Below are 19,702 nucleotides of genomic sequence, written 5' to 3'. Positions count from 1 at the left end.
TTTACATTTGAACATACATTTTGACATTTTCTATTAACCATAGCTTGGGAAACATGTTTAGGGACAAATATTCTGGCTATATATATTATTTAGTCATTCCTATAAACTACTTCTCTGTATGAATGGGGCGGCAGGGTAGCCTAGTGGTTAGGGTTGCAAGTTCAAAACCCCGAGCTGACAAGGTACAAATCTGTCGTTCTGCCCCTGAACAGGTAGTTAACCCACTGTTCCTAGGCCGTCATTGAAAATAAGAATTTGTTCTTAACTGACTTGCCTAGTTAAATAAAGGTAAAAAAATAATAAAAAATAAAAAAAATGAATGAGCTACTCGCTCGCAATGCAATAATGAAATTCAAATTTACATTCAAATTCATATACACATTTCGAGTGCAGGCTCTGTCGCAGCCGGCCGTGACTGGGAGACCCATGGATCTTCGCACAATTGGCCCAGCATTGTCCGGGTTATGGGAGGGTTTGGCCGGCAGGGATGTCCTTGTCCAATTGAGCACTAGCAACTCCTGTGGCGGGCCGGGCGCAGTGCACGCCGACACGGTGGCCAGGTGTACGGTGCTTCCTCCGACACATTGATGTAGCTTATGGGACGCCCAATCACGGTCGGATGTGATGCATAATAATAATAAAATAATACTTTTTCCCACTTACACATTTTAAAGGTTCCAATTTTTTTATTTTTTTTAGCAGTTAGGATATTTGTTGTATTATTTGTTCTGTCTTTTCTGGTGGATTAAACTGAAATTGCAACCAATCACGGTCGGTTGTGATACAGCCAAACTAACTAAGAAATATATTTGAAGATAGAATTCTCGCCCTACCCTCCTTCTAGGGAAGTCTATTGTTCTGCTAATTGCCCTGCTAATAGCCATAATGGCGTTGTACAACGTGACCGTGTGGGTTTGAAAGAGTTTTTTCCAGTAAGCACAATTTGTTTTCCTTCATTAGCCTACTTTGTTCCAATATTTCTGTAATTTAGTGATCTTTATTCCCATAGTCATTTGTTATGGTTCCATAAGGAAATAAGCATCGGCATTTTGAAATAGGATTTTTATCATAATTTTTAACGAAAGCATAGATGCTGACGAAGAAATACAGTACCATACTGTATGCTTTATCCAACATTTTTCTGTTACATGAAGTCTCCCACACACACACTTTAAACATTTGGATAATAAAGCATTTTAAAGCATTTTGAAGCTAGAAGCAGCCTGCATTTCTTTATTAGGCTACAAGTAAACACAGCCTACAGCACGTTTTGTAGTAAACATGGTAAAGTGCCTACTTCAAAACATAAGGGAGAGCAGGCCATGTCCAGACTCTCGGTGACCTCAAGTACTCATTAACTCTGTCTTTAATGCTTTTCGGGTTGCATCAGTCATGGACAGAAACTTCTGAGACACAGCATTAATGATGAACACCCGGAGGTTCACTGGTAAGCAACATTTGTCTTGGGATCCATGAACCAGTGACCTGACAAACCCGCCAGGTACAGTGGTAATTTGTGGTTTGGTACCGAACCCTGCTTCACCTTTTCATTGCTCCAGACCAGTGCAAGGGGGAATTGGAGCACTGATTATGCCTTTGGGTCCTACTGTGTCTCTGACAATGAATGGGCGACATAAACCTAAATATAAACTGATAATTGTGCATGACTTCAGTATTCCTTACTAAAACTTGTTACACTAAGGTTTTTATTATTTTATTTTATTATTTTGCTCTTACTGTAGTACTGTAGGCAACTCCTGACCAGTCACATTGTACAGCGCCCGAGTGGTGCAAAGGTTTATGACACTGCATAGCAGTGCAAGCTGTGATGCTGGTTCAATACCTGTGCTGCCCTTGACTGAGAGACCCTTGAGTTGACTCTAGGTTTTTGGTTTCTCTCCCTCTTAAAACAGAAATAAATCATTCTAAATAACAAACTGGCTTTATTTGCAAATTAGTAACATGTTTAAGAATGGCCTTTTTCATGCTCATTTTATGTTATTTGAAAACAAAATATTGTTATTTTTTAAACAAGCGATTATAATTATTATTATTAATTTTGTGTTGGTCATGGATCCCAAGTGGTGCACAATGGGACAGCCTTGCACTGAAAGCGCACAAGGTTCAAGGCACGAGGGCAGGGGGCACGGGATGGACCACAGAGCCATGCAGAGAAGACCGACCTAGCCCATGGGGAAGTGAGGAGAAGGAAGGGGGTGGACCCCCACCCCGCCACACTGACAACACTTTAAGGGGCATTTCACTTATAATGGTGCTGACGAGAGAAACGTTCCCGCTGTTCTGTTCCTCGTACCAGTCTGCACATTCAAAGTAAGACAATGTAACTAATAATGGCATCTTTATGCTTTCGATATCCTCCAATCCTCCAATACTCTCTTATGTAATTATTGGGGGAGAGTCACGTCATATTTGTCTATATACTGTAGGCCTAGCGTAGGCGACATGAGTCTCACTAGTGTTGAGTAATGTGCTGTTAAAGTAAGGTAGGTCTTACTTATTACAAGAGCATATTGAAGTTAGAAACAATAGGATTTTAAAGCAATAGCTTACAACTATTTTAGCAATGTTTCGTACTGCTCTGAGACAAGCATGGGGGCTGGTCTTGATACATCTCCGTTTGGGTATTTCTTAGACTAGAATTAGAAAATTAGGGTGTATAAATGTTTTGCTCTTACTGTAACCTTAATTTAACTAGGCAAGTCAGTTAAGAACCAATTCTTATTTACAAGGACAGCCTACTCCTTCCTCTCCATTGCGGATTTGAACCCCGGTCTCCCGCAGAACAATGGATTATTTAGCTAAATTGCCCAGTACGTGATGGTCACGTTGTACAACTAACGGAAACCCAGAGGGTTTTTCATTTTCCTTGGAAAATAAACACCATAATATTAATCAAATTAATCCCAAACTCTAAAAGTAATTGGAAAGGTAGATACACATAATTTGTGACATTGTGGTTACAATAAAGAATGTAAACAAGATGCAGTGTTTTTATTTACAGTTGTGATGGACAGCTGCTGGCATTTTGAAAACAGGTTTTCAAAGACTTGTAGCCCGATTAGCAGGATAAAAAAACTCTTTATAGCCTGGGTATTGTAGGTGTGAACATCCCCCTACCTGCAATGTATTCGATACTACATTTCTAACTCAAAACAGCAGTACGGTATTTATTCATCAACATCTTTATGCTTTTGTTAATAAAATAATGATAAAAATAGTCTTTCAAAATGTTGATGTTTATTGATTTATGAATCCATAATGAATTACTATGGCAATAAATATAACTGTATTACAGAAATATTAGAAAAAATGTGTCTAATGAAGGTAAACAAATTGTACAGTGCCATTATGGCTATTAGCAGGGCTATATTTTAAGCTTTGTGGGCAGCTTTTCTCTCCCTCTAAAAACAGAAGTAACTGTTTTGGCCTTTACAAATATTATTTTGGCCTTTATTCAGATTACAATCGCTTTCTTTCATTTAAAAAAAATGAAATAACCTCCAGAATATCGTTCTATATTATCAAGTTGATGACACAGTCATATAGCGGCACCTACATAAAGCCAAGTGACGCAGTCATCCATGGCTTTGGATCAAAATAAATATGTACCAACATTCTTTCTGATAGACTTTAATAAATAAATGTTTTGGTTTTCCTGACCTGGACACCATGTACAGTATTATAATAGCTATAAAATGTGCTATTATCAGGACAATATACCTTCACCAAAACCTCTCTGTATTTTGATACTTTGTGGATGGGGGCTCCGGCAGTGCAAAATGCGTTGCTGCAGATGCATGTTCGATACCCATGCCAGTTTTGTGCCGAAAAGCTCCCCCAAGCCAAACCCCCCCCTTCACGTGAACATGCACGCACTCAATTCTTCATTGCTAAGACTTGCTTGCTTGTGGAAATTTCTGTTCATGTTAGGCTGCGTTTCATTCCATTTTTTTATGTCGGTTTGATCGAGGAGGAAGCAATAGTAATGCCTGCAGTTTTCGGTTTTGCTATTTGTTTCAAGTGTATTAGTCTATAAATAAATCTCTTTGCCAAAATTCGTCATCTCTCTCATGTCTTATTCGACTAGTAGTTGTTCTGAAATGTTTATTGCTTGCTTACATTTTACTCCCTCCTCTATGTTTAAAGTAACATACATTAATTATTAGTTTCGGTTTTGACTCTGATGTGTGTGTACCACAGAAAGGATTGCTGATTTCAGCTAGGATATTTTCTGCATGCTTGCCGAAACCCCCCCCCCCCCCTCTATCTTGGGACTGCAAGGCCTGGCACACATTTTTAGTAGCTCATGTTGACCAATAGTGTGTGCCACAGAAAGCAAAATGACATTTATTTAAAACATTTATTTTAACGTTTTGTGATGTTTAAGAAAATAAAGATAATACACAAATAGTATCATATAATAACACAAAAAACAAACATTAAATTAGAAATAAAAATAAAAGCACGATGGGATGGGGGATTGAGGGCTGGGTAGGGAGACAGTAGAGGGCTCTGAAAACGATCATTGCTGAAATCACCACTTCCTTTTGTGACTAGAGTTTAATACCTCCTGTGGCACACATCAGAGGTCACCAAAAGGATTCTGAAGTGTGCCAGGCCTTGCAGTTCCAAGCTAGAAGGTGGGGGGGGGGGGGGGGGGGGGGAGAATTTTGTCAGGAAAGAAAATGGCCTTGCCGGAATAATCCCCCCTTCTAATTTCCTTAATTTTGTGGCTAGAGTCAAATACTTTCTGTGGCACACACTACGTACTGGTCAACATGAACAACCAAAATGGAACCTCAGTTTTCTAGATAGCGATCACTACATCTTATGGATTTGGATACGGCTTTAATTAAAGCACATTTCTGCTGCATTTGTAAAGACCTGATCAGTACATGTTAATGATTTAATACCTGTGCCGTTTTAAATATCCTGGTTGCAGGCACTGGTGACAGAGTTTTTTTCTTGAGTGGGCAGCTTGATGAGAGCCAGTCAACATTTAAATCACCCAGAAAATATACACTGCTCAAAAAAATTAAAGGGAACACTTAAACAACACAAATGTAACTCCAAGTCAATCACACTTCTGTGAAATCAAACTGTCCACTTAGGAAGCAACACTGATTGACAATAAATTTCACATGCTGTTGTGCAAATGGAATAGACAACAGGTGGAAATTATAGGCAACAAGACACCCCCAATAAAGGAGTGGTTCTGCAGGTGGTGACCACAGACCACTTCTCAGTTCCTATGCTTCCTGGCTGATGTTTTGGTCACTTTTGAATGCTGGTGGTGCTTTCACTCTAGTGGTAGCATGAGATGGAGTCTACAACCCACACAAGTGGTCAGGTAGTGCAGCTCATCCAGGATGGCACATCAATGCGAGCTGTGGCAAGAAGGTCTGTCAGCGTAGTGTCCAGAGCATGGAGGCGCTACCATGAGACAGGCCAGAACATCAGGAGACGTGGAGGAGGCCATAGGAGGGCAACAACCCATCAGCAGGACCGCTACCTCCACCTTTGTGCAAGGAGGAGCAGGAGGAGCACTGCCAGAGCCCTGCAAAATGACCTCCAGCAGGCCACAAATGTGCATGTGTCTGCTCAAACGGTCAGAAACAGACTCCATGAGGGTGGTAGTATGAGGGCCCGACGTCCACAGGTGGGGGTTGTGCTTACAGCCCAAAACCGTGCAGGACGTTTGGCAATTGCCAGAGAACATCAAGATTGGCAAATTCGCCACTGGTACCCTGTGCTCTTCACAGATGAAAGCAGGTTCACACTGAGCACATGTGACAGACGTGACAGAGTCTGGAGACGCCGTGGAGAACATTCTGCTGCCTGCAACATCCTCCAGCATGACCGGTTTGGTGGTGGGTCAGTCATGTTGTGGGGTGGCATTTCTTTGGGGGCCGCATAGCCCTCCATGTGCTCGCCAGAGGTATCCTGACTGCCATTAGGTACCGAGATGAGATTCTCAGACCCCTTGTGAGACCATATGCTGGTGCGGTTGGCCCTGGGTTCCTCCTAATGTAAGACAATGCTAGACCTCATGTGGCTGGAGTGTGTCAGCAGTTCCTGCAAGAGGAAGGCATTGATGCTATGGACTGGCCCCCCCATTCCCCAGACTTGAATCCAATTGAGCACATCTGGGACATCATGTCTCGCTCCATCCACCAACGCCACGTTGCACCACAGACTGTCCAGGAGTTGGCGGATGCTTTAGTCCAGGTCTGGAAGGAGAACCCTCAGGAGACCATCCACCCCCTCATCAGGAACATGCCCAGGCGTTGTAGGGAGGTCATACAGGCATGTGGAGGCCACACACACCACTGAGCCTCATTTGGACTTGTTTTAAGGACATTACATCAAAGTTGGATCAGCCTGTAGTGTGGTTTTCCACTTTACTTTTGAGTGTGACTCCAAATCCAGACCTCCATGGGTTGATAAATTTGATTTCCATTGATAATTTTTGTGTGATTTTGTTGTCAGTACATTCAACTATGTAAAGAAAAAAGTATTTAATAAGAATATTTCATTCATTCAGATCTAGGATGTGTTATTTTAGTGTTCCCTTTATCTTTATTTATATTGGAGCTGATAGTGCAGGGTGAGCTGCACAAAGTGGTCTTCCTACAAGGGTACACCGCCTCCTGCTAACAGTGTAACTCTGGTTCATAGGTTCATTATTACTGCATACAATAGCTGTAGGATCAACAGAGGTATTCAGGGCAATTAGGGGGACATAAATTAAGTTACTTACATTGTGTCTGCCAACACTGCTAGGATAATGTACATTTGATGCAACATTATGACGACTCATTGTCACAATGGTCGGGATTAACTGAGCTGGTCTTGGGTCTGATTGATAAATTGATAAATTATGTTGAACAGTATCATTGAAAAAAATGACACGTACCAACCAGCTTGATGATACGGTAAGATAATTGTTTATTGAAATTAAGTTAAATTAAAGAGGCTGGACTGAACCTTTAAAGGTGAATGACTTGCAACTAGTCCTTACAACAACTACCTCTAGTCTGAATACAGCAGCTATTCGTGTTTTAGTCCAGGACTAGGCTAAATCTGAGTCCAGTAATCCCACCCTTACTGTCTGGGTGCACCATTCGGTTATTACCACTACTGAATGATTGATTAATCCGTTTCGCCTCATTAATCCTAGTGTATGAACTTCCCCCTTTAGTACACGTGTGATGAACATCTATTATCATCTACCAACTCCCAAATGTTCCACTTCTATTTGCTTTCATCTAAACTGTCAAAACTAGAAAGAATAGATGGAAAGTTAAAGGAGAATAACGCCATTTCAAGATAGGGCCTTATTTAATTTACTGCAGGTCAATGGAGGTTCTCCAATTGCCTATCTCGGATTAATAAGTTACCCACATGTGCTGTCCATCACTGTCCATCTCCCATTAGGCCTCTGAAATGGGGGTCCAAATTGCCTGGCAGGGTCGACTCTGATGGAAAACGCACTCTCACTTTCATTCGCCCCCTCTCTCGCCATCCATTTATTCCCCTAACTTTCTTCTACAGTGCCTTCAGAAAGTATTCATAACCCTTGACCTTTTCCACATGTTGTTGTATGCCTGATTTCAAAATGGATTAAATATCTCATTTATAAAAGTATTCCGACTTCTTTGCTATTGTTAGGTTATTTTCTTTCAGAGTAAATAACTCACGGACACTAGAGAAGCTTAACCAAGTTTAATTTTTCCCAAAGGGTCGACACAGCTGTATTCAGAGAAAGACATGTTCCCACCATCCCAACGTATTACTATATAAGGCTCCACAGTTGACAGTGCATGTCAGAGCAGAAACTTTACCATGAAGTCCATGAAACTGTCCGTAGATATCCAAGATAATATTGTGACATACAGTATATCTGGGGAAGGGTATAAAACAATCTCTAGAGTGTTGAAAGTTTCCTAGAGCACAGTGGTCTCCATTGTTGGGAAATTGAAAAAATATTCTGACTCTGCCTAGAGCTGCCCAGACTCTGCCTAGAGCTGGCCGTCCAACCAAACTCAGCAACCGGGCAAGAAGGACCTTGGTCATGGAGGTGATCAAGAACCCAATGACCACTCTGACAGAACTACAGAGTTCCTTGGTTTAGATGGGAGAACCTGCCAGAAGGACAATTGTCTCTACAGCACTTAACCAATCTGGACTTTATGGGAGAATGGCCAGATGGAAGCCAATCCTGAGAAAAAGGAACATGACCGCACGCCTGGAGTTTGCAAAAAGGCACATGAAAGACTCTGAGAGCATAAGGCAAATGCATCGGTGGTCTGATGAGAGAAAAATGTAACTATTTGGTCTGAATGAAAAGTGCTATATCTGGAGAAAAACAGCCAAGCTCATCACCCGTCTAACACCATCCCTACCATGAAGCATGGTGGCAGCATCATTCTAAGGGGAACTGGAAGACTGGGACTGGGACTGGACTGGAAGACTGGTAAGGATAGAGGGAACAATGAATGTAGCCTAATATAGGCAAATAATTGATAAGAACCTGCTTCAAAGTGCAAATGACCTAAGACTGGGGCGAAAATGTGGGTAGTGAGGTCTGCACAACGCATCAAGCAAACTACTTGCCCTCCAGGACACCTACACCACCCGATGTCACAAGAAGGCCATAAAGATCATCAAGGACAACAACCACCCGAGCCACTGCCTGTTCACCCCACTATCATCCAGAAGGCGAGGTCAGTACAGGTGCATCAAAGCAGGGACCGAGAGACTGAAAAACAGCTTCTATCTCAAGGCCATCGGACTGTTAAACAGCCACCACTAACATTGAGTGGCTGCTGCCAACATACTGACTTAACTCCAGCCACTTTAATAATGGAAATTGATGTAAACATGTATCACTAGCCACTTTAAACAATGCCACTTAATATAATGTTTACATTCTCATATGTATATACTGTACTCATTTAAACTGCTGCATCTTGCCATCTCTATGTAATACATGTATCACTAGCCACTTTAAACTATGCCACTTTATATTTATATACCCTACATTACTCATCTCATGTATATACTGTACTCTATACCATCTACCGCATCTTGCCTATGCCGTTCTGTACCATCACTCATTCATATATCTTTATGTACATATTCGCTATCCCTTTACACTTGTGTGTATAAGGTAGTAGTTGTGGAATTGTTAGGTTAGATTACTGCATTGTCGGAATTAGAAGCACAAGTATTTTGCTACACTCACAATAACATCTGCTAACCATGTGTATGTGACAAATAACATTGGATTTGATTAGACATGCATACAACCAAAGCAACACTGCAATCGCTTCAGAACAAGAATGTGAAAGTCATTGAGTGGAAAACGTGCTGTGTGTATGCTTGCATGTACAGTGCCTTGCGACCTTTTGCCACATTTCAGGCTTCAAACATAAAGATATAAAACTGTATTTTTTTGTGAAGAATCAACAACAAGTGGGACACAATCATGAAGTGGAACGACATTTATTGGATATTTCAAACTTTTTTAACAAATCAAAAACTGAAAAATTGGGCGTGCAAAATTATTCAGCCCCCTTAAGTTAATACTTTGTAGCGCCACCTTTTGCTGCGATTACAGCTGTAAGTCGCTTGGGGTATGTCTCTATCAGTTTTGCACATCGAGAGACTGAAATTTTTTCCCATTCCTCCTTGCAAAACAGCTTGAGCTCAGTGAGGTTGGATGGAGAGCATTTGTGAACAGCAGTTTTCAGTTCTTTCCACAGATTCTCGATTGGATTCAGGTCTGGACTTTGACTTGGTCATTCTAACACCTGGATATGTTTATTTTTGAACCATTCCATTGTAGATTTTGCTTTATGTTTTGGATCATTGTCTTGTTGGAAGACAAATCTCCGTCCCAGTCTCAGGTCTTTTGCAGACTCCATCAGGTTTTCTTCCAGAATGGTCCTGTATTTGGCTCCATCCATCTTCCCATCAATTTTAACCATCTTCCCTGTCCCTGCTGAAGAAAAGCAGGCCCAAACCATGATGCTGCCACCACCATGTTTGACAGTGGGGATGGTGTGTTCAGCTGTGTTGCTTTTACGCCAAAAAATAACGTTTTGCATTGTTGCCAAAAAGTTAAATTTTGCTTTCATCTGACCAGAGCACCTTCTTCCACATGTTTGGTGTGTCTCCCAGGTGGCTTGTGGCAAACTTTAAACAACACTTTTTATGGATATGTTTAAGAAATGGCTTTCTTCTTGCCACTCTTCCATAAAGGCCAGATTTGTGCAATATGCGACTGATTGTTGTCCTATGGACAGAGTCTCCCACCTCAGCTGTAGATCTCTGCAGTTCATCCAGAGTATTCATGGGCCTCTTGGCTGCATCTCTGATCAGTCTTCTCCTTGTATGAGCTGAAAGTTTAGAGGGACGGCCAGGTCTTGGTAGATTTGCAGTGGTCTGATACTCCTTCCATTTCAATATTATCGCTTGCACAGTGCTCCTTGGGATGTTTAAAGCTTGGGAAATCTTTTTGTATCCAAATCAGGCTTTAAACTTCTTCACAACAGTATCTCGGACCTGCCTGGTGTGTTCCTTGTTCTTCATGATGCTCTCTGCGCTTTTAACGGACCTCTGAGACTATCACAGTGCAGGTGCATTTATACGGAGACTTGATTACACACAGGTGGATTGTATTTATCATCATTAGTCATTTAGGTCAACATTGGATCATTCAGAGATCCTCACTGAACTTCTGGAGAGAGTTTGCTGCACTGAAAGTAAAGGGGCTGAATAATTTTGCACGCCCAATTTTTCAGTTTTTGATTTGTTAAAAAAGTTTGAAATATCCAATAAATGTCGTTCCACTTCATGATTGTGTCCCAGTTGTTGTTGATTCTTCACAAAAAAATACAGTTTTATATCTTTGTTTGAAGCCTGAAATGTGGCAAAAAGTCGCAAAGTTCAAGGGGGCCGAATACTTTCGCAAGGCACTGTATGTGCGTGTATGTATGAGGGGAGTAGGTATCAATAAAAACCAACAGCAAGCAAACAGGTTTTAAATCAAGCTTGTGGATTTGATGGCAGCCAGCTCTGTGGTTATGTATAAGGGCTCAAGGCCAGACCCAGATGTAGATACGGGAGTCAGATAGTTTGAGTGTTTGATATTTATTAGTTCCAAAAGCGGTAGGCAAGAGAATAGTCGTGGACAGGCAAAAAGTCAAAACCAGATCAGAGTCCAGGAGGTACAGAGTGGCAGGCATGCTCGAGGTCTGGGCAGGCAGACTGGGCAGGCAGGCGGGTACAGAGTCCAGAAAACAGGCAAGGGTCAAAACTGGGAGGACTAGCAAAAGAGAGAAGAGCAAAAGCAGGAGAAAAACACGCTGGTTGACTTGAAACAGACAAGACGAACTGGCACAGAGAGACAGGAAACACAGCGATAAATACACTGGGGAAAATAAGCGACACCTGGAGGGGGTGGAGACAATCACAAGGACAGGTGAAACAGATCAGGGCGTGGCAATCATTAATATTTACCTCCTTTGTTGAATTCATTAGTCAGTGAGCATGTCATTAAGCAGTTGTTGATTTTTCACTGTACGTGACGCGTTGCACTCAAACAATCACATTACAGAAGGTGCTAGGCCTTGCTAAGCCTCCACCCCTGGCGATTCAAAGTCATTAACCAATAAGGCAACAATGTGAAAGGTCTCGGGGACACATGTAATTACTTACAGTAGCTGTGCCTAATTACTAGCCATCCTGCTCTTTGCTAGCGAGCAGCTGCTTTTCCTTAACAGAGAAATTGCTTTTTTCTTTTCATCTGTGCCTATGCATGGAGTTGTATTTATTTGGGACCAAAACAAGGCCATGAGGCACCAACAGCTGACACATAAAATCTATTTGAGATTTTTAAACCATGAGAATCTCTGCTGGTCTCCTCCACGTGCCTTTGTTTTGTGAGACTAACAACTGCAGAGTTGTATGGTGTGTTCCACTGGAGTCTGATATGGTAGCCAGTGGTATTTCATCAATAGAATAAATGTTATTTCTACTCTTTGCCCCTGAAGAGAATCAACTCGATCTATTCCAAGCATGTGATTTCACAATATAACACAAGATGCATAAATGTCCCACAAACATTGGAATGCAGATTAGAGAGGAGCAAAAAATGATGTTTGAACAAAATTATCATAGAGGTTCCTTGTGGCTTAGTTGGTAGAGCATGGTGCGTCCCCCACGGCGGACCAGTAGAAAAAAGTTAAACACATTTATGTGATGAGTTGCTCTGGATAAGAACATCTGCTAAATGACAAAGAAGTTATAGAACAATGCAACACAGCTTTTATTGTTCTTCGTGAATTGAGAGAAAAACCCATTATAGTTCTGTAGTGGACTGAAATGAAACATGGTGGTCTGTTATTTTTTTATGTATGAGATTGTAGCCACACTGAAAATTTTACAATATTGTATGTGTGAATGTTTCTATTGATTAAGTGCCGTACTACCTGCGTAATATTATTCATAAAAAAAAATAAGTTGGGCTTTATAAATGCAGAGAAAAAGGTTAACCACACTGGCTACAAACCTTTGGCATAGACCTTTTGCAAAGCTTTTACAAGACACGCTGAAATATCTACCTTTTGCCAATTATGCTATATTCAACCAGCCTTCATCAGTAGCTAGAGTGCAGTGAAAAAGTATTTGCCCCTTTTCAGACTTCCTCTATTTTTGCATATTTTTTATACTTAGTGTTATCAGACCTTCAACCAAAACCTAATATTAGATAAAGCAAACCTGCGTTTACAAATAACAAAAAAATATATACCTATCATAATTATTTAGTTGACAAAGTTATGCAACACCCAAATCCGCTGTGTGAAAAGTTACCCCCTTACACGCAATAATTGCTTGTGCCACCATTAGCTGCAATGACTGCAACGAAATGCTTCCTGTAGTTGATCAGTCTCTCACATCGCTGTGAAGGAATTTAGGCCCACTCTTGCATGCAGAACTGCTTTAACTCAGCAACATTTGTGGGTTTTCAAACATGAACTGCTCATTTGGGTCCTCCACGAGATGGGTCCCATTATGTCTGGCGAAAACCAACCACTTCATTCCACAGTTAGAACCTCATACCAACAGTCAAGCATGGTGGTGGTAGTGTGATGGTTTGGGGATGCTTTGCTGCTTCAGGACCTGGATGACTTGCCTTCATAGAAGAAACCATACATTTTGCAATGTATCAGAGAACTCCACAGGAGAATATCAGGCTGTAGCACAGCTGGGTCATGCAGAAAGACAATTTTCCAAAAGCAAGTCTACATGAAAATGGTTTAGAAGCAACAGATTTGATGTTTTGGAATGACCTAGTCAAAGTCCAGACCTAAGCCCAATTGAGATGTTGTGGCAGGACTCAAAACGAGCAGTTCCTGCTTTAAAACAATCAAATGTCACTGAGTTAAAGCAGTACTGCATGCAAGATTGGGCACATACAGCATAAATTCCCTTTTCATTGAAAACAACATTCATAGTTTATGCTACTCAAAAGAAGAAGATCCACAAAGGTACATGTAATCATCAAGGGTTGTTGGTATTGATCACCTGGAAGTTTATGACTAGCAGCCATGACAAGATTCAACATTTAATAAACACAGGATGATGTATGTGGTGTCCCTACTTTGGCCAAGGATGCAGATGTGTATCCTTTGGAGATGACTTTAAAACATTTGCGCCACACAGTAGATTGTCATATAATGCTTTCCAAATTAAGGCAAAACTAATGATATCAAATGACAACTTCAATTATATGGTTTTATAATATAGAAATAAAATCTAAATTGTAGTTGTCACATGTGATGAATACAACGGCTGTAGACTTTACCGTGAAATGCTTGCTTATGAGCCCTTCCCAAATATGCAGTAAGACATTTTTTTTTAAATAGGTACCGCGAGGAATAAAATTCACATGAATAATGCTATATACAGTACCAGATCAATGTGCAAGGTACTTGAGGTAGATATGTACATGAAGGCAGGGTATAGTAACTAAGCATCGGAATAGATAATAATAACAGTAAAATAAAAAACAAGGTAGCAGCAGCATATGATGAGTGTGAAAGTATGTGTGTGTGTTGTGTGTGCGTGCGTATGTCATTTACAGAATGTGAATGTTTGAGTTTTTTGTGAGTGTCAGTGTAGTGTGTGTCAGTGAGTGTGTGTGTGTGTGTGTGTGTGTGTGTATAGTCTTGTGAGTGCACATAGTCATTGCAAGCTAGGGTCAATGCCGATAGTCCAGCTAACAATTCGATGAACATATAAAAAAGTCTTATGGCTTGGGGGTAGAAGCTGTCTCGGAGCCTGTTGGTCCGAGTGCAGATGCGCCAGAACCGTTTGCCGGATGGTAGCAGAGTGAACAGTCTTTGGCATTTTTTCTGACCTTCCTCTGACACCGCTTGATATGGATGTCCTGGATGGCATAGAGTTTGGCCTCAGTGATGGACCGCTTTGCGATCGAGGGTGGTGCATTTGACATACTAAGCGGTGATGCATAAATATAAATATGAATGATTCTCAGCTGATAATATAATGTAACAGTAATATTTCCGCACTTCACAACATTAATTATGTTTTTGTTGTAACTCATGCATCTGTATTTTAGGTTTTTATGTCAGCTTGAACTCTCATCGCATTTGTCAAGATCTGTTGTAAAGGTCACAGGCTTAGCTTAAGAATGGGAAAATTAATCTGTTTATTCCCAAAACGTGTTACACAAAGAGCCTATCCATTACCAGCTTTGATACAAAATAAGTAATGTATATACAGAGCCTATTGTCAAAAGGACTCCCGAGTGGAGCAACGGTCTAAGGCACTGCATCTCAGTGCTAGCGGCATCACTGCAGACCCAAGTTCAACCCTGGCTGTGATCGAGAGTCCCATAAGGCAGAGCACAATTGGCCTAGTGTCATCTGGGTTGGGGAAGGCTGTCATTATAGATAAGATATTTTTTAAAGTATCCCTTACAACTCATCTAGATCCTCTACCTACAACACAAAGCCCTAATTCATGTCATGACTGGGCAATATAAAACACATGTGCTAACCTCAAATGTCACCATCCTAAGCAGAGGCCATCAATAACAAGGGGACAGGTCTAGAGGCACAGTTTTTTGTGTAACAGTTTTCTTTGGTACTGCAGTGAAACTGATTTCTGACCCAGTTAGACCATTTCCATAGATGCCCACATAGAGAAGTCAGATTTGAAAGTTCCTAATTAAACATTTTAGCCATCACCTTTGTGAACAAAATCACCATGGGAATTATTCAATAAAGGCCACTTTTTTTATTTGTCATTCACAGCCGAAGGTTACATTTTTTTATATTTATCCAATGTCTGCCATGTTTTTGGATAACGTGATGACGTTGTCACTGCTCGCGCTGCTCTCTGTGCGCACTGAGTGCTAGTGACATGTGATGTTGTTCCGTATGTACAGGATGCAAGCCAGATATAGACGGTCCATGAATCAGCATATTCGAACCAGAGACAAGCCGCACATAGATGGTCCATGAATTGGTGTATGCAAACATGAGTAGATTACCTTGAAAACAACATGCACGTTGTCTCCAGTTCTTATTATACATCGGTGGTCGATACATCCTCCCTGACCTTTTGCTGTATTTACCATTGCAGGACATTTGGGGTGGGTAAAACCGGAAGCATACTGTGAAGTCACACCTTGCATATGAGGTGGGGTGGGGAGCTTCACTGCAGCAAGTCAATGTACAGGCACAGCTCAGTTGTGAAAGGAGATGGACAATAACTCTGACACAGGCTGTGACAGGTAAACCTGTTTGAAGTTGAAAATCAAATTTACTTTCCAAGAGTATCCACTTGTCAGTCTTCCCTCTGTTTATGTTAAACCAAATGATATAATGATAGAACTACAATAGTGAACTCCTCAAAAGCAGTATATAAGCAGCTTGTGGATTTGGTAGCTTAGAGTTAGTTCAGCGTTACTGTTACGCCCTGACCTTAGAGATCCTTTTTATGTCTCTATTTTGGTTTGGTCAGGGTGTGAGTTGGGGTGGGCATTCTATGTTTTGTGTTCTATGTTTTCTATTTCTGTGTGTTTGGCCGGGTGTGGTTCTCAATCAGAGACTGCTGTCAGAGGTAGCCTTTTCCCACCTGTGTTTTGTGGGTATTTGTTTTATGTTTTTTGTGTCTGCACCAGACAGAACTGTTTCGGTTTCAGTTGTTCTCTTTGTTGTTTTTGTTATTCAGTGTTCAGTTCTATTAATAAATCATGAACACTTACTACGCTGCGCTTTGGTCCACTTCTTCAAACATCCGTTACAGTTACAGAATAATTCAAATTTAAAGGCAATGTTAGTGGAGACTGCATTCACTGTAAACACTGCATGTCGGCTCAATTGGAAATTAATAGCCTTCATTTCAACAGAACAAGAATAGACTGACAAGTTTCAGAAGAAAGTCCTTTGTTTCTGGCCATTTTGAGCCTGTATTCGAACCCACAAATGCTGATGCTCCTGATACTCAACTAGTCTAAAGAAGGTCAGTTTTATTTATTGTTTAAACAGAACAACAGTTTTCAGCTGTGCTAACATACAGTGGGGCAAAAAAGTATTTAGTCAGCCACCAATTGTGCCCGTTGTCCCACTTAAGAAGATGAGAGGCCTGTAATTTTCATCATAGGTACACTTCAACTATGACAGACAAAATGAGAAGAAAAAAAATCCAGAAAATCACATTGTAGGATTTTTAATGAATTTATTTGCAAATTATGGTGGAAAATAAGTATTTGGTCAATAACAAAAGTTTATCTCAATACTTTGTTGTATACCCTTTGTTGGAAATGACAGAGGTCAAACGTTTTCTGTAAGCCTTCACAAGGTTTTCACACACTGTTGCTGGTATTTTGGCCCATTCTTCCATTGCAGATCTCCTATAGAACAGTGATGTTTGGGGGCTGTTGCTGGATACCATGGACTTTCAACTCCCTCAAAGATTTTCTATGGGGTTGAGATCTGGAGACTGGCTAGGCCACTTCAGGACCTTGAAATGCTTCTTACGAAGCCACCACTTCATTGCCCGGGCGGTGTATTTGGGATCATTGTCATGCTGAAAGACCCAGCCACGTTTCATCTTCAATGCCCTTGCTGATGGAAGGAGGTTTACTCAAAATCTCACGATACATGGCCCCATTCATTCTTTCCTTTACATGGATCAGTCGTCCTGGTCCCTTTGCAGAGAAACAGCCCCAAAACATGATGTTTCCACCCCCATGCGTCACAGTAGGTATGGTGATCTTTGGATGCAACTCAGAATTCTTTGTCCTCCAAACACGACGAGTTGAGTTTTTACCAAAAAGTTATATTTTGGTTTCATCTGACCATATGACATTCTCCCAGTCTTCTTCTGGATCATCAAACTTCAGACGGGCCTGGACATTTACTGGCTTAAGCAGGGGGACACGTCTGGCACTGCAGAATTCGAGTCCTTGGCGACGTAGTGTGTTACTGATGGTAGGCTTTGTTACTTTGGTCCCAGCACTCTGCAGGTCATTCACTAGGTCCCCCTGTTTGGTTATGGGATTTTTGCTCACCGTTCTTGTGATCATTTTTACCCCACGGGGTGAGATCTTGCGTGGAGCCCCAGATCGAGGGAGATTATCAGTGGTCTTGCATGTCTTCCATTTCCTAATAATTGCTACCACAGTTGATTTCTTCGAACCAAGCTGCTTACCTATTGCAGATTCAGTCTTCCCAGCCTGGTGCAGGTCTACAATTTTCTTTCTGGTGTCCTTTGACAGCTCTTTGGTCTTGGCCATAGTGGAGTTTGGAGTGTGACAGTTTGAGGTTGTGGACAGGTGTCTTTTTATACTGATAACAAGTTCAAACAGGTGCCATTAATACAGGTAATGAGTGGAGGACAGAGGAGCCTCTTAAAGAAGAATTTACAGGTCTGTGAGAGCCAGAAATCTTGCTTGTTTGTAGGTGACCAAATACTTATTTTCCACCATAATTTGCAAATAAATTAATTACAAATCCTACATTGTGATTTTCTGGATTTTGTTCTTCTCATTTTGTCTGTCATAGTTGAAGTGTACCTATGATGAAAATTACAGGCCTCTCATCTTTTTAAGTGGGAGAACTTGCACAATTGGTGGCCGACAATACTTTTTTGCCCCACTGTAATTGAAAAAGTGTTTTCTAATGAATGATTATCCTTTTAAAATTATAAATTAGATTAGCTAACACAACATGTCATTTGAACACAGGAGTGATGGTTGCTGATAATGGGCCTCTGAACACCTATCTAGATATTCCATAAAAAAAATCAGCCGTTTCCAGCTACAATTGTCATTTACAACATTAACAATGTCTACACTGTATTTCTGATGAATGTACTATTTTAATGGACAAATGTGATTTTCTTTCAAACAAGGTCATTTCTAAGTGACCCCAAACTTTTGAACGGTAGTGTATGCAGTTGATAGAATGAGCACTTTTACTCAAACTCTCGCTTGTCAGCTTTGCTGTTAACCTTGTCTCTGGGAAGAGAAGCAACTGACAGGAGATGGATGCCTACTAGCCAAACAACATACCGTCAAAAGAAACCTCATTGAAGGTATAGATTCCACATGAATGGAGGAGAAAAGCAGGATGCCAGGCAAGTTGGTGATAGAGGATTTAAGTCGGAAAGGGGAAAGTTTAACCGTGCTTAGTAGAAAGAACACATTGCCACCGCCAATTACCTATTATTGTGAGTGTACATTTTTGGACAGATATGCCTAAGTTAGTTTTTGGTGACAGGAGCCAGTCAAACAAAACCAAAGTATGTATTACCGTTTCTCCTTGTCCAAAGACTGTTTGTTACAGGGCAATGTAACAAATATTTATTTTTTGTTAATTATTAGACAAAACTGTATCCTATTGCAAAGCTTTATACAATTGAGTGGCCATACTCCCCTCGTTGTCCACAATCAGTCAACATGACATTTGATGTTTGTCTCTGCTTGCTTAGAGATTAATGGAACTATTAGCCATACTAAACAGAAATCTGATTAGTTTTGGATAATTTTAAAATACACAGTGAATAAATATTATTCTCATGTGAGTGGAGGAAGGCTGTTTAGTAGCAGTAGAGGACACGTCACATAATCTGACAGAAAATAATGAATGAACTAGCTAATTAAAGAGCATATAGAGGAGGGGCACTGGGGGTGAAGGAAGAGGCACATGTACGGTATTTACAGTCTGGAGAGCAGGAGACACCTGACAGACTGTTCCAGTGGAATGTGCTCATAGGGGCTGAAGCGTGACCGAGACAGAAGCAATTATATGGCACCCGAGTCAGAGGCTATGACCTCGCCCTGTCCTCAACTGATGCACACAGGTACATTGACAGGGCTTGTCCTGCAACATGTGGCAGTGAACATTACACAGGCCAGTGACTCTCCACTCTCAAAACAGCCTGTGATGTGATACATTGTCTTATGTACTATGGCTTTGCATTGTTGAGCAGGCAGATTAATGGTAAATTCTTTGTTAGGATGGTCGGAATGGAAGTGCACCTGTCGGTTTTTGGAATGTTATAGCCATAATCTTTAAGATTTTCTATTTGCTAATGTGATTTTACACAGTGTGATTTTGATTGAATCTTTGCCCTGGAA

The sequence above is a fragment of the Oncorhynchus mykiss genome, chromosome 3, assembly GCF_013265735.2.
Source record: "Oncorhynchus mykiss isolate Arlee chromosome 3, USDA_OmykA_1.1, whole genome shotgun sequence".
NCBI classification, from domain to species: Eukaryota; Metazoa; Chordata; class Actinopteri; order Salmoniformes; family Salmonidae; genus Oncorhynchus; species Oncorhynchus mykiss.
This window is presented reverse-complemented; position numbering follows the sequence as displayed.